General features: G+C 35.0%; 1 protein-coding gene and 1 long non-coding RNA gene across 4 annotated transcripts in view; both read right to left on the bottom strand.

The window, feature by feature from the left end:
- Positions 1-14,730, bottom strand: part of Rbfox1 (RNA-binding Fox protein 1) — a 159,855-nt gene that overhangs the window by 87,168 nt on the left and 57,957 nt on the right. The window contains exon 1 of one of the 3 annotated variants that reach the window (XM_074183560.1): positions 14,382-14,428. The exons of the other annotated variants lie outside the window; for them this stretch is intronic. The gene's annotated coding sequence lies outside the window, so the exon portion shown is untranslated. Of the gene's footprint in view, positions 1-14,381; positions 14,429-14,730 lie in introns of those variants that run through there. 3 annotated transcript variants of the gene reach the window in all.
- Positions 1-14,730, bottom strand: part of LOC141485905 (uncharacterized) — a 51,874-nt gene that overhangs the window by 21,592 nt on the left and 15,552 nt on the right. The window lies entirely within an intron of this gene.

Here is a 14,730-nt window from a genome sequence, read left to right as displayed (position 1 = left end):
TTATATATTATTGGGTTTATGCATGTTATGTAGTTATAACATGCATGAATAGAGAAACACCAACACAATGGATATTACCTGTTATAACCCAAGTACAGGCAAATTTAAAGAGACATCCGGATTGAAGAAGAGGACAAATACCTGAACTATAAAAGAACAAACAAGAAGATAAAACGTTCAGTTTGAGTAGAGCCATGAAGATGATAGCACAGCGTGTTATCGAAAGCGCTCGCATATAATAATTAGAAGTTATTAAAACTTCAAATCCTTTTTGTAAAAAAGTGTTGATAAAAAAAATATATTGAATATATTAACAAATTACCCACCACAAACTGTTATCAACAGTTCGCCATGAACCAGATGCTTGTTCCATAAACAAAATGCTGTGAAAGCAAGTGCTACTTTTATGAATACCAGTTTTTTCAAGATTAAAAGAGAAAGCAAAATTGATATTCAACTTCATGGAAATGGTACAATGATAAAATATTTTACTTTACGAATATGGCTAAAATCATTAGTTATGGTCGTTAGAAAATATATCCACCTTTCAACAATGTACTCGTATATATATCAATGGCGTTGCTTATGTCTATTGGGATTACAATTTCGGGTAGTCAGTGTCAGCCTTCAACATTGAGTAACTATAATGAAGAAATAATTTTGGAAAAATCAATTTTTAGCCCTAAACCAACCACATTTGCAATTCTTATTGGCGGAATCATTAAAATTCTTTCGAATAAAGATCTCAAAACATAATACTGTTTTTTTGGGCATATAACCTTCTACAATCTGAAAAATAAACAAATCTGAATCAAAAGATAATATGTCAAAAGAAATACAGGTTTTTACAATCGAGCCGAAAGTTTTCAAGTGAATTTTGAGTTTCGAAAAGGGAAAAAGATTGTTTTCCGAAACATCCACCATTGACCAAGCTAAGTATTTTTTTCAAGGACAAAACACAAGCGCTACAGAAAATCTTTGAGGCGTTCTCAGAGCGGTGCCTGTGCGAAAGTAGCGACTCACATTGGATTTGAATCGCTGGAGACTAAATCCATTTGGGAAAACGTTCTTAGGAAATTTATTCCGCATAAACGCAGGACAGGATGAAAGTGTTTTTGAACAGTGAAGTTCGAGGTGTACTCGGTTGAACCTCCATCGCCACAGTCCATCGCGTAATTTTGACATGAACCGCTCTTGGCGGAATCAAATGTGCCAAGCCACTTGAACACCTCCCGTGAAAGTATCTATCGTGGTTGCACCTGATGTTCGCGTCTCCTGGAATGGAAGCTAGCAACTTCAGGGTATGTTTCGAGGCAGAGCGCCATACATGAGAACAACACTCCAAGAAAATTTATTCTGAGCTTTATAAAGCATAACAAGCTAACAAAGATAGGGTTCTACAATTAGATTGTATTCCAATATTGTATGTCTTTGAATATATCTCATGTTTTTAACAATGGAAAAAAAATTATCATACATATGATGATGACAAATCGGGAAACTTGTGTGTGTAAACTATTTCACAATCCAGGTATGAAAAAGGTCTAATAATTCAGCTAACGGTTCTCAGACTATATCAAAACTAACAATAAACCAATAATAAATTTCCCAGCTTTCGTATGACCCCTTCGATAAATAAATAACTGGGACAAGAAAACGAAACGGGTCCTGTAAACAGGATTCGACTTTTTAATACAACAGAAAAAGATTACCTACCTGCACGAATAAAAGAAAGGCCTGTTACTTCCTATATATACGAAAAAGTACTAATATATTTCATCGAAATGATTCACGGAGTTGACAATAATTCAGGGTATACGCATGTTATATTAGAAAAATTGAACCACATAACATGCAACATCGAAATCGAAAGCGTCACAATGAAAACATATTCCACAGTTTCGTCTGCTTGAATAGACAGACTCAAATCTGATCCAAAAAGGAATGAAAGCAACAAAAGACCGAAAAAATTACCCTAGGTGAAGAATTGGAAAGGAAACAATAGACGCATATAAAATCTTGAGATAAAGCGACACTTCATTGTTTTCAATCATTCATGAGAGCGACTTTCATGAGCAGAAGTTTCAAAACAAGTTCATGTTGCCTCCGTCATTTCAGACTTCTAGAGGAAAATAATCTAAAATGCACATGCCATAATTAGGGAATTTGAAGGAATATTTACCTTTTCTTGTTTTTAAATGAATGAATGAGAATGACAATCATTACAATGATACAAATATTACATGAGAAAATAAGACTGAAAGTGAATGTAAAATTTGACTGACAAACATTAAATAGGCTCATACATCAGGACAATTTGATGTTGTTAATCAATATTGGTCATCTCTGAGAGGAAATATTATTTCGATGTCGACTTCAAATGAAAGTTTTTATTTTTGTCGTTCTTGTTTCTTGATCATGAATGCTTCCCATAGGAATCAAGTGACGTTGTAAATACTCACGTAGAAAATTTTCGAAGACTTTTTAAAGGAAGATCATTGTTTGAATATAATTACTTTGTTTGATTTTGAACCAATTTAACGCACCTTACATGCATTCTATACTTGTAAATCTGTTACACCTAATAATAACAAGCATTGGCTTGTTCTGAAAAATTAAAAATCTGTCATAGATGAACATGATTAAATTACAGAATTGCTGAAATTGAAAAGAGGTAGAATTCCACATTTTCCTATGACTATATGGCGATGGAGTTGAAGATATTCGTCTCATGAATCCGATTTTTTACCAATTATTGAAGTGATAAGTTCTTATGGGAGGGTAAACCGCTTCGTTGCGTAACGCGTAACGGCGCCAGTCTGTCTGGCTTCCCTTTCTCTCACAGACGATTATTTCCTCTCCTCGCATGACTAAGTGTTTAGTGTGCGATAGACATATACTATTGATAGGGAGAATATAACCTAAAACCTACACCGATTTCCAAAGCGTCTATTATTATTATCATAATTAAATCCTACAAAAGACACGATTGGCTTATAGTAGCTGTAACATATGTACATACACAAATTTTAGTTGGGAGGCAAGAATGAGCTCCAGGTTTTTCATTTCTTGTACCATCTCCAACAGGTTACCGTTGATTTTCATATGTAATCACAAACTAATAAATGTATGGTTCAGTAAGTTATTTCCAATAAACATATAGTGAGTAATTTTTTTGTTGGTATCTTTTTGGAAACACTGTTTTTGACAGATCTCGCGTTAATCGTGTCTTGTTTCATTGTTGAAATTGTTCAGTTTGGTCTATAATTTAACCATGAATCGACTTACGAATGAACAACGCTTGCAAATTATTGAATTTTATTATCAAAATTCATGCTCGGTGAAGAAAGTCCATCGTACACTTCTTCCAAATTATGGGCAGTTTCGTCGGCCTAATGAGGGAGCTATTCGGAAGCTTGCGACTGAATTTCGAACCCAGTTTACATTATTCGACATTAAACCACCAACACGCATACGTAGAATGAGGACCGAAGAAAATATTGCGGCTGTATCCGCCAGTGTTTGTGATGACCGTGAAATGTCGATTCGCCGCCGTTCGCAGCAATTGAGCCTCTGTTACTCCACTACGTGGAAAATTTTGCTAAAGGATTTGGGTGTAAAACCTTATAAGATAAAGGTAGTGCAAGAATTGAAGCCACAAGACCTCCCACGTCTAACATTTGGTGAATGAGCGCTGGCAAATTTGGAGGAAGATCCACATTTTCATCGAAAAATTGTGCTCAGCGACTAGGCTCATTTCTGGTTGAATGGATACGTTAACAAGCAAAATTTCCAGATCTGGAGTGAAGACCAGCCATAAGCATTGTAAGAGCTACCGATGCATCCCGAAAAAGTAACTGCTTGGTGTGGATTATGGGTCGGTGGCATCATCGGGCCGTACTTCTTCAAAGACGACAATGGCAGGAACGTTACTGTGAATGGCGAGCGCTACCTTATGATGATTTACGACTTTTTGTTGCCCAAAATGGAAGAATTGGACATGCCTGACATGTGGTTTCAACAAGACGGTACAACATGCCACACGGTGAATAGTTTATCTCACGTTTGGGGCCAGTCAATTGGCCGCCTACATCGTATGATTTAACGCCTTTGGATTATTTCTTGTGGGGTCATGTTAAGGCTCACATCTACAGGGATAAACCAGCAACGACTGACGTTCTGGAAGCAACATTGAAGCATTTATACGTGAAATACCGGTCGATATGTTGGAGAGAGTGTGCCAAAATTGGACCTTGCGCATGGGCTATCTAAAGCAGAGCCGCGGACAACATTTGCATGAAATAATATTCAAACATTAAATTATATTGATCGTTCTATCGATTCCAATAAAGACTTCATCAATTTTTTCAAATTTTTTGTGTTGTTTTGGAAATCAAATCCTATACCTTTTAAAAAATCACCCAATACTAATACATTTTGAATTTGCAGAAAAGTCCATGAAGATTTTACAATTTCAATGAAATCACCACTATGAAAATAGTTCATCTAAAAAAAAGTAGATACGAGGTCTGTTAAAAAATAATGTGAATTTTCATTTTTAATTTAATCATCAATTTTTATTTTGCCCCTCGAAAGTATTCCCCCTCTGATATAATACACTTGTGCCAGCATTTTTTCAATCCACGAAACAGTTTCAATATGCACTTTTTGGAATGTCCTTGAGCTCTCTCAGCGATTCGGTTTTTATTTCAATAGTCGCAAAACGCCGTCCTTTCATTGGTCTCTCCAATCTTGGGTAGAGGAAAAATTCGCAAGGGGGCAAATCTGGTAAATGCGGTGGCTTAGACATAATTACGGTGTTGTTTTTGACCATAAAATTCGGAAAAACAAAGACGAGTGAGCTGGTGCATTATCGTGATGCAAAAAAAGTCATGAATTGTTTTTCCACAATTAAGGAAACTTCATTTGTTCTTTTTCCCCTCATCAAGTTATTTGAAAATATTTTCATACATGACGTCATAGTGTCGCCAAATTAAATTTGGAGAAAGCATCTACGCATCCATTTTGAATACAAATAATCACCTGCTATCGTTGAAATGTTGAAAAGATAATTTTTTCTCCTAACAAATGTTCTTAATATGAAATGAGGGTTCTATTTGAAACATTTTTTGGGTTCATTTTCGGTCAAACCGGTATAGATTTTTAATTGTTGGGTACAAGTCTCTAGTTCTACCAACCACTCTACAAACGTGTATTATGTAAGTTACTATTATAGCATTTCTTTCTATTATTTCTATCAACTCTCATTTTGTTATCAAGTGATGAACCTTTGAAAAAGATCAATTTCTTCACCACATTATACATTTCTGGTGGTATACATTCGTTTTCACTTCCCGAGTCCATTTTCGTGAGAAACAATATATTATCAAAACGAACTGTCCTTTCAATGATTGAGTTAGATGTTCGAGAACTTTTGAAATAGGTAAATTGTCAATGTTAACTTACGATTGAAATAATTGAAACACGACTGTAAAGTTATGAATCCACTCATCTGATATTGGTCTCAAAAATGATAAGTTATGAATTTGGTCACCTGACTGGTTTTTTCAATAGTCATTGAAAAACAAAATTAGTGAATACCTTCAACAAATCCTCTGCAATCACTAGTATGGAACATTCGATTTCTCCGAAGGCTGCCGTTAGGCACGAAAATCCATATATCATTATTTATTGGCTTGGTATCAGGGGAAATCAGATTCGAATCCGAGTTGATACAATACGAGGTCAGAGCCAGAAACATTTGAAATATTAAATGGATTATAACATGATACCACAAGATTCCGTATTTCCAATGAAATTAATCAATACTACAGCGCAAATGAAAATTACTAAGTATTAATATTGGATACTAATAACATTGACTTAGAAACATTTTAGGGTTCCTGTGTATTTGATATATTCCGTACGGACATAAAATAATCCTCCTCTCAACTTTTGAAGGAGATAAAATTTCCAGAAAAATAAATAAATTTTTTGATACTTTTCAGTGGAAAAAAAATAATGGTGTGAGTCAGTCTTCGTCGATAGGGAGCGCTGTCAACTGTTTTCAAATGAAAAAGCGGAGTTTTTAATACCTCGTCTGATACGTTTTCTCAATTCAATATTGGTTTATTTTTGAAAATCTGACCAGCTGAATAAACGATGAATATCAAAATTTCAATAAAAATGTTATTCAAAATCCATTCTAGTTAATCCGATTAATCTTCAAAATGTTCGATATTCACTGATAAAAACGAAGTCTGTTTACAAATTCATTTCTCACATTTTGGAATAATTCTGTATCAATTTCACGTTTAATCTGGTTATGACTTGGTATAGTCGAAGTAAACGATATTGTGCACTCGTAAAGTCGGCGGCACTCTTAAAGGCCATTAAAACCAATACATAGAAATGAACCGGTGGCGAACTAGTCCACGTGGATTGTAGACTTGACGATTCGTATTGGATAATTTTTACTAACCGAGTTTCATGATTGGCAGAAGAGTCATAAAGTTAAATTTGAAGTCATGTTAAGGTGACGAACAGAAATCGGGAATGCGGGGATGGTTGCCGACGTCGTGTTCAGTTCAGCAACTGATCGCGATTTGAGTGTTGATATTCGATATTGGCGTTATCTATTTAAAATTTGGCGTCCTTGGACAAGTACTTATAGTAATAACGAGTGTGATAACAACGCAGACTTTTCCCTGTGCAGTGATTCCAATAGCGATGGTAAACAATGCTAAAAAGAGATACCAGTGAATGAGATTTGGAGAGTATGTTGAAATGTATATAAGAATCTACATCTCAAGTTTGGTTTCGAAGAAAACAAACTATTGTAAGCAATATCAGATTTGATCGAAATTCCTTTCTCAACTGTACGTGAAATAGTCAAAAACAAACCTTATGAACGCAAGACGCGATGTGATACAGGATTACTAAAATCTTTAGATGTTCATCTAATAAAATCATTGAAAAAACGATATACGAGTGTTACAAAAGCAATGAGATTTCTACACCTGAAGTCATAAGGAAGAAATTGAATACTTCCGGCCATAACGTGAGCTGCTGTGACAAAATTTTTCAGAATTGAATAAATAAACTAGGATTTAAATTTAAAATAAAAAAAAAATCAAGCAGTTTTGGAAAGCAGAAGAATAGTGTAATTGCGTAACAAATACAGAACAAATAACTAAATATAGTCAAGAACAACGGCAAATTTTCTATTTGGATAAACTTGATATGACACTCACGACATAGTTACGAGAGAGTGGACTGATGGTTCGAGAATGTGTACGTCTAACATGCCTGTAAACAAATGATCGCGACTGCATTGCGGAGGAAGTAAATGATGGGTTCCGAATTCTTTGAAATTATGTACCGAATGAGAGTTCTAAGGACGAAATACGAAGTTTTTTAATGAATAACAATTTGCATTTTGAAGATTACTATACCAAAAACCAACTACTTGAAATTTTACAGACACACACCATACTGAGACTTTCCCCTTATTTTTGTGTTATCGATCTAATCGAGATGATTTGGGGAAAATTGAAACAAATCATCAGGCGTAAAAATAATTTTCCATAATTTGATAGGAAGGTAATAGAGCTAGTACACCAGACTGCACAAACGCTGCCTTGATACAGTTTGGTACTCCGAAACGGGTATAGGGGTGATTATTTCAAATGCTGATGATAATTGAACAAATGATCAAATGAACATGACGATTATTATAACAGCATAAAGTGATTTTATGTTTACTTCATTGAACATTAACCACACTATTTAGAGCCGGTTATTCCCGTGTTCACACCCACCTTCTTTCATGAAAAATGCGAAAACGATCCGTCAATAAAGAAGTATTTAATATTACCGAAGAAGACTGGCAGAAAAGGGACAAAAAAGTAATTTTAGTTGAAAAAGACAATATGGGTGGACAAAAGATGGACACTTTTCAAAAAACAATGTAGAGTTTTTTTAAAGCCTTATCAAATTACCATGTCTCGTTGGGTACGAACGAATTTCAGAGTTTCGATGATGATCGTATGAATATTTCTTGAATACCAGTATGCACTTGTAAATATATATATACATGTACACACATACGTCCATTTTCAACAAAAGTTTTTTTGCAAGACTCTCGGCACTCTATTTTGAATATTAGTCGTATAACTCTTTTCTGGGACACAAAAATTCTATGAAGCTTGGAGGAGCAACCCCACACAGCGATATTATATGAGATGTGACAGTATATAAGGGCAAAATAAACATTTAGGAGCTGTTTTCTGTTGAATACCGATCTCAATTGTCTCATAGCATAGTACCCCGAATTGACTTTTTTATTCATTTGAGCTATACTGGACTCCCACGACATGTTGCTATCTATGACCGTACCAAGAAATTTGTGGCCTAATTTTTTAATCGTTCTATAGTAAAATTGCATCACCACTGTTTTGCTTGAAATCACAATTAATGAATTTTCTCTGCACCAGGTTGTGAATTCAAACGACAATACGTTGAGCTTTTCATTGTCATTGTGATTCTTATATATTCAGAAATTATTATAGAATAACGAAAATTAGTTAGCTCCCTAACTATATTATTAAAGGGGAGCTGTTGGAAGGTAGGTTGCACTATATCGTTTACTTGAACTATACTAGATATTAGTACTTCTCATAAAGTTCAGCCGGCTGAAGAGAGCAGTTTGAAAAATAACTTGTATCAAGTGATATTACCGTAACAATATAAACCAACATCAAGAATACACGTTTCTAACCGAAAGAAAATAAAAAGAAGCCGGTCTTTACCTTTTACATCGCCGTTGGATTCATTATTTTCTCCGGTCGATTTGTATTTAGTCGATTAGGCCGAATACGGCTTCAGAGAGTGTTTTTTGTATGTTACGCCAGGGGAAATTGCAATTTTTCAGAAAACTGTTGGTAGAATCGAGTGATTAAACCTCTGTTCGGATAATCATTATTACTTATTCAACCCTGTATTAAGGAAATCAATTTTGAATTAACCTTCAAAATACAATGCGATGACGACGGAACATTGAAAGTAATAGGTCGTGACAGACATACATACTGACTGTTATGTCAGTTAAAGAGCAGTCTTGGAGCGTACAATAAACTTCGAGGTGAGATAGAATGACTGTTCAACTCGTATCAAAGATGCTAACGATTGAAATCAAAGGAATTAGTACTTCATTTGAATAAGAAGATAGAAATGCGATCTGTACAGACTCTACATTAAATGACATGACAGCATCAAGGACTAAGTATTGTTTTTTTTGAAAGTTTCAAAATCATATCTTATATATGTATACTATAAGAGATAACTTATGGCAATTTGTGATTAGTAATTTTCAACTTAATGATTTCAGATCATTAAATAGAACTGGCCGATACTTGATGAAATTCCATATTAAAACTAATTATTACAGTTTATTGTATGATTTCCACTATAAAGGGTTTTACAAAAATCGCGACACGTGTTTCGCTATACAATAGCTTCCTCAAGCGTACATTTAAAGGAAATATCGTGTTTTTTCAATGACAAAGGCACAATAAATAGATAAGCAATCAAAACCGTAAAACCAAAACAATGAATAATTTTGAAAATGGTTTCAATAGTTTGTGTTCACGCAAGGTTTGCCCGACTTCACACCCGTTGATTTATTTTTCTATGAGCTTATTTGAAGTCTTGAAGTTCTTTGCCACAAAGCTTTTTTGCTAAGAAACAGGAGATCCAATGCAGCATCAGTCAGTATCCACAAAATGTAATGAAAAAATCTCCAATTCATACTATGTGTGATACCTCTAATTTTGTTAGTCATGACCTAGATATATTCAACTGCCAGATTATAGAAATCAAAAGACATTTCTTAACTAACGTCAGTTGTTTTCATTTTTTTTTATATAGATTCACAAATTATATTATGTAAGTACATATTTGTAAATGCCACTGTTACTCCCTATTCTGCAATTGGGTTCATCCTGTGCAAAATTGTATGAAATAAATAAATAAAATAGGGCGTATGTGCCGGCAAAGTCGTGAAGATCACTTCATTATAATTTTTCACATCTTGTAGACATTTTGAAAGACCGTTTACAAGAAACAAATATATTTCCATAGAAATCATGCACTACATTTATCTCGAAGTTGTAGACATAAACATAGCCGTTTTGAGGCCAACAAAAACTTACTCCAGCAAATTTTAAATATTATCAATTATCTCCAAAATGTTCAGAATTTTAGATTTTTGTCAAATATTCACTTGAAAGTTTCATCATAATTTAAGTTATTTTTGTTTCAATTCCTAAGTTGAATGATATGAATTATTTTTGTAAGTTACTTACTTTTATTTTTTCTATAATCATGAATTACAGATTTTTTTGGATGAAATATTAGTTTTTCCCTTTATCGCGAGTAAAAAAATATTTATTCTTTTCAAGATTTGCTACTTTATCGATTTTTTGTCACTATTACCTTTCACTAATTGAGTTGACTTTATAGAACAATGTAAAAACAACAGGAAGATCAAATTAACAATACCTAACTACACGATGTTACAGGACGATTTAATATTAGGTTGTCTCAAAAATGTTGTCCGTTTTGAAGTCATGTGTTTCTGTAGCTCCACATTTCAATAAATAATTATTCGACTGTGTCGCAGTACATACTGATCGATAAAGAATGTTGTACTATATACATGCTGCTCTGTTTTGTCTCTCCCAGCTTATTACTATTTATTACTTATTTCATTAACGATTTTTGGCCAATTTTTCTCTACGAATTCAAATTGAACCAAAGCGCTGCCGAAACAGCCCGAACAATTAATCAAAGATTTGGCAAAAACCCATCCAAAAAAGACCATGGTTACTGTATGGCTAGATGGACTGGATATAAACTTGTGCACATTACCAATTGCACAAATCAATTTAATGCAGAGTGCAACAGACTGGTGATTGACACTGGAAGTCACAGCATTCAGGAAATGACCCCTAACTTTATGCCTCCAACTATCAACTACGAACTGCCTTATAAAGTACTGTTTTCGAGTAGAGAGGACTGGATCCTCCGGTAGAAGGAAATATTAAGATCAGATAGTCGTTGGTTCACAGATGGATCAAAAATACCTTTCGGTTCTTGTGCAGGTGTTGTCAGTCGCAGATCCAGGACAGATATATCAACCTGCCTAGGAACCTATACGACTATATTTCAAGCGGAAATTTACGCTATTGAATTGTGTGCGGAGAGATTGAAAGAATCCAATCTTATACACAAGTTAATAAAAATATTCTCGGACAGTCAAGCGGCGTTGGAAGCTCTTGGCTCTTACCGAGCAACGTCTAAATTGGAAACAAATTGCCAAAAACTACTCTCCTCGAAAGGAAGACTTAACAGATTGTCTGGATTCCTGGCCATACTGGCCTGGAAGGCAATGAGGCTGCTGACTCCCTTGCAAAGGAGGGTGCATCGGACTTCAGCGGAGCTTCATCGGACCTGTCATTGGCATCGTTTTAGGCTTTGCCAAACAATGATTGAACACCTGGATGACAATAAGATTCATGGAATTCTGGCAGAATCTTTTAGGAATGACTCAATCCAAGGCGTTTATTCACTCTTCGAAGCTTGATATCAAACAGTTGTTGGACTACAGTAGGGATGAACTATGATGTCTAACAGGCCTTCTTACAGGTCACTGTCAGAGACTCGGACTGTCGGAAGACAGTGTGTCGCCTCTGTTTGGAAAATGATGGAACAACAGAGCACATACTTTGTGCCTGCCCCGCTGGGGACCGAATCAAGTTTTTAGAGTTCGGCAGAGCGGACCTGAAAAGACCACTCACCATACAAACTAATCGGCTTCGTTAAGTAGCTGGATTTATTTGGTGTGAATAGGTGTGAGCCACAATAAATCCTTGTGGGTTGCGGTGGAGGGTGGAATAAACCCACTCACTTCGGAACTAACCTAACCTAACGCCCGTTCGAAAATTAAACAAATGGAGTTCTGCCTCACCCACCACACTTTCCAGACCTCTCACCAATCGACTTCTATCTTTTCAATCACTTCGATAACTTTCTCATCGACAGAACCTTCGTCTACTTCATCGAATCCCGAGCAACCAATACTTGTGCTGACGGAATTGATTGTGTTACGTTGGCAAAAGTGCACTGATTGAAATGGCGCTCGTTACCGACTAAATTGAATAATTTTCACTGAAATATTACAGTTTGAAGTACACTCATAAAAACGGACAAAACTTTTGAAACAACCTAATATCTTCACATAACCGAATATCCTACAGGGGATAATTTGTTAAAATATTTCTTCTATTTCACTAATCTCAATTTGAGAAACTATTTCTATTTTGGACGCATTTAAGAGAATTCTGAATTCTGGCTTAATGAGGAAATTACTAGGAGGCATCATGGTTGTAATGGACATTGTTGAAACCCACATGCACATACGGTAACTTCTAGAATGTTGCTGGAATGCGGGTTGGAATTCTTTAAATGTGCATAGTCATAATACGACAATTCTATAAACGGTAATTATATTTGTCGTGCTGGACTGACTATTCACTAACACTTCAAATAAAACTGTGAAAAGTTACTGATTGTAATTCGAACTAACAGTGGGTGCGAAGTAATTTCGTCAACAAATTTTCGCCTGTTGATTCAAATACAGCTGATACAGAAAGAGATATCGGTTGCTCGTTTCAATGAATACTATGAAAGGTACTCATTTTCAATGCGGATTGTACATAATGGGCCAAATTGGAAACTTTTAAATGGAAACTCCTAATTTCAAACCAGATAGATGAAAACTGATATCTAAGGGTCAAATTTTATGACAAACGCAATGGTGAAAACCGTATATCGATATCTATCATCGGTTCTGAATTAAAGAATATTTTTGGAAATGTGCCTTTTCCAATTGTTGCTGTAACTTTTTTCCTGTCAAAAATTTCTTGTGTCTATGAAAACATTTCCATGTCGCTTCTTTACGTAGAATTCAAGGGTGTGTGAAAAACTGACTTTTTCAAATGAGATATCAGTAGTTATTGATGGAAAACTATTTTTTTTTCAATGAGACACCCTGTAGATTCATGCATATTTCAATAGAGCTTAAAATTACGTTTCCAAAATTGAAAAATGAGAAATGAAACTTTTTATGTTTTTACCACTTTTTTTTGTAAATATCGTTGCTGCAGTTTCGTCCTATATGGACATTTTCAAACTAATACGAAAAACTGTATTGTTTTAATGAATTAGTTATGATATAGTTACTGTATAGTTCGAAAATGTCCATATAGGACGAAACTGCAGTAACGATAGTTACAAATAAAAGTGGTGAAAAACATAGACAGTTTCAATTCTCATTTTTCATGATTACCTACCACGTAGTTAATGGCTATATCAATCAATTTACTTTCCAAAAATGTAGCGGACTCAATGTTTTGCTGAAGTCATCATACAGAGCTTTTAGGTTTTCTCATGTAGATTTTGAAACACACACTTTGATCAAGTAGGCTTTGTCGATGAGTTCCGATAATTGAAAATCGAATTACTCGAACAAGGCTGAAGCGGATAACAAACAGGTTTGTCATCGCCCCATCCACCTGTGAACGAGGTAACCAACCGCATATCCGAAATTTGCAATTCCTATAAGGAAAGGTAACTTTCATTTGTAAACGCACCTTTTTATCCCCCGTGGTGGCGCCCCAGTTGAAATATTTAAAAATATTTTCTTATTGCACATCTACAACATAAAACGAAGCAACATACAAAATTTCAGCCTTCGAGAATGAGGCGATACGGAGAAACAGTGACGAAAAGGTATTCACTTGTAAAAGCGCCCCCTTTATCTCCAGGGGGATCCCCAGTTAATATATTTAAAAATCCTATCTTATTGCTCATTTAGAACATAAAACGAATCCACATACAAACTTTCAACCTACGAAAATATAACGGTATGGAGAAACAGCGATGAAAAGGTAATTTTCATATGTAAATGCGCCCCTTTTTATCTCCAGAGGGGAGCTCCAGTGGAATATTTCAAAATCCTTTCTTATTGCACATCCTCAACATAAACCGAACCTACATACAAAATGTCAGGCTCCGAAAATATAGCGGTACGGAAAAACGGTGATGAAAAGATAATTTTCATATGTCAACGCGTCCCTTTTACTTCCACGGAAGGCGCCCTATTTGGTATATTTGAAAAACATTTCTTGGTGCGCAGACCTAAGGAGCACTGATATACCAAATTTCAGCTTCCTAGGACTTACCAGTACAAAGAAATAGAGATGAGTGAGTGTTAAGTAAGTTAATTTAGCATTTATAAATATAGATGAAAACTCACTTACCTGATCTATAAATATATTACATGTGTGTACTTGGCATTTTCACGGTTTTTACAGAAAATGAATAACTTACCTGAAACAAAGGAAAAATAATTATTAATGAAAGCATAAGTTCACATATTTCAGTTTTTCAAAGAAGCTTTCACAAGTGTAAGTATTCGTAATGCAATAATATATTCCGTATCAGAGGCTGCCAACAATAACATCTACATAGTTGTCTGAAGTTGAGGCCATCCACAGGCGGAAATACTGGTTCGAGAAGAAGTTTAAGGAAGCCTAACGTACAAAGACAATCAAGCGTGAAACTCTTAAAATATGTAGAAACCGTCTTATAGGACACAACCTCAGGTAT

This window comes from Leptinotarsa decemlineata, unplaced genomic scaffold, assembly GCF_025532065.1.
Source record: "Leptinotarsa decemlineata unplaced genomic scaffold, Ldec_3_MD MMD2_tig00026340_RagTag_RagTag, whole genome shotgun sequence".
Lineage (NCBI taxonomy): Eukaryota > Metazoa > Arthropoda > Insecta > Coleoptera > Chrysomelidae > Leptinotarsa > Leptinotarsa decemlineata.
This window is presented reverse-complemented; position numbering and strand designations above follow the sequence as displayed.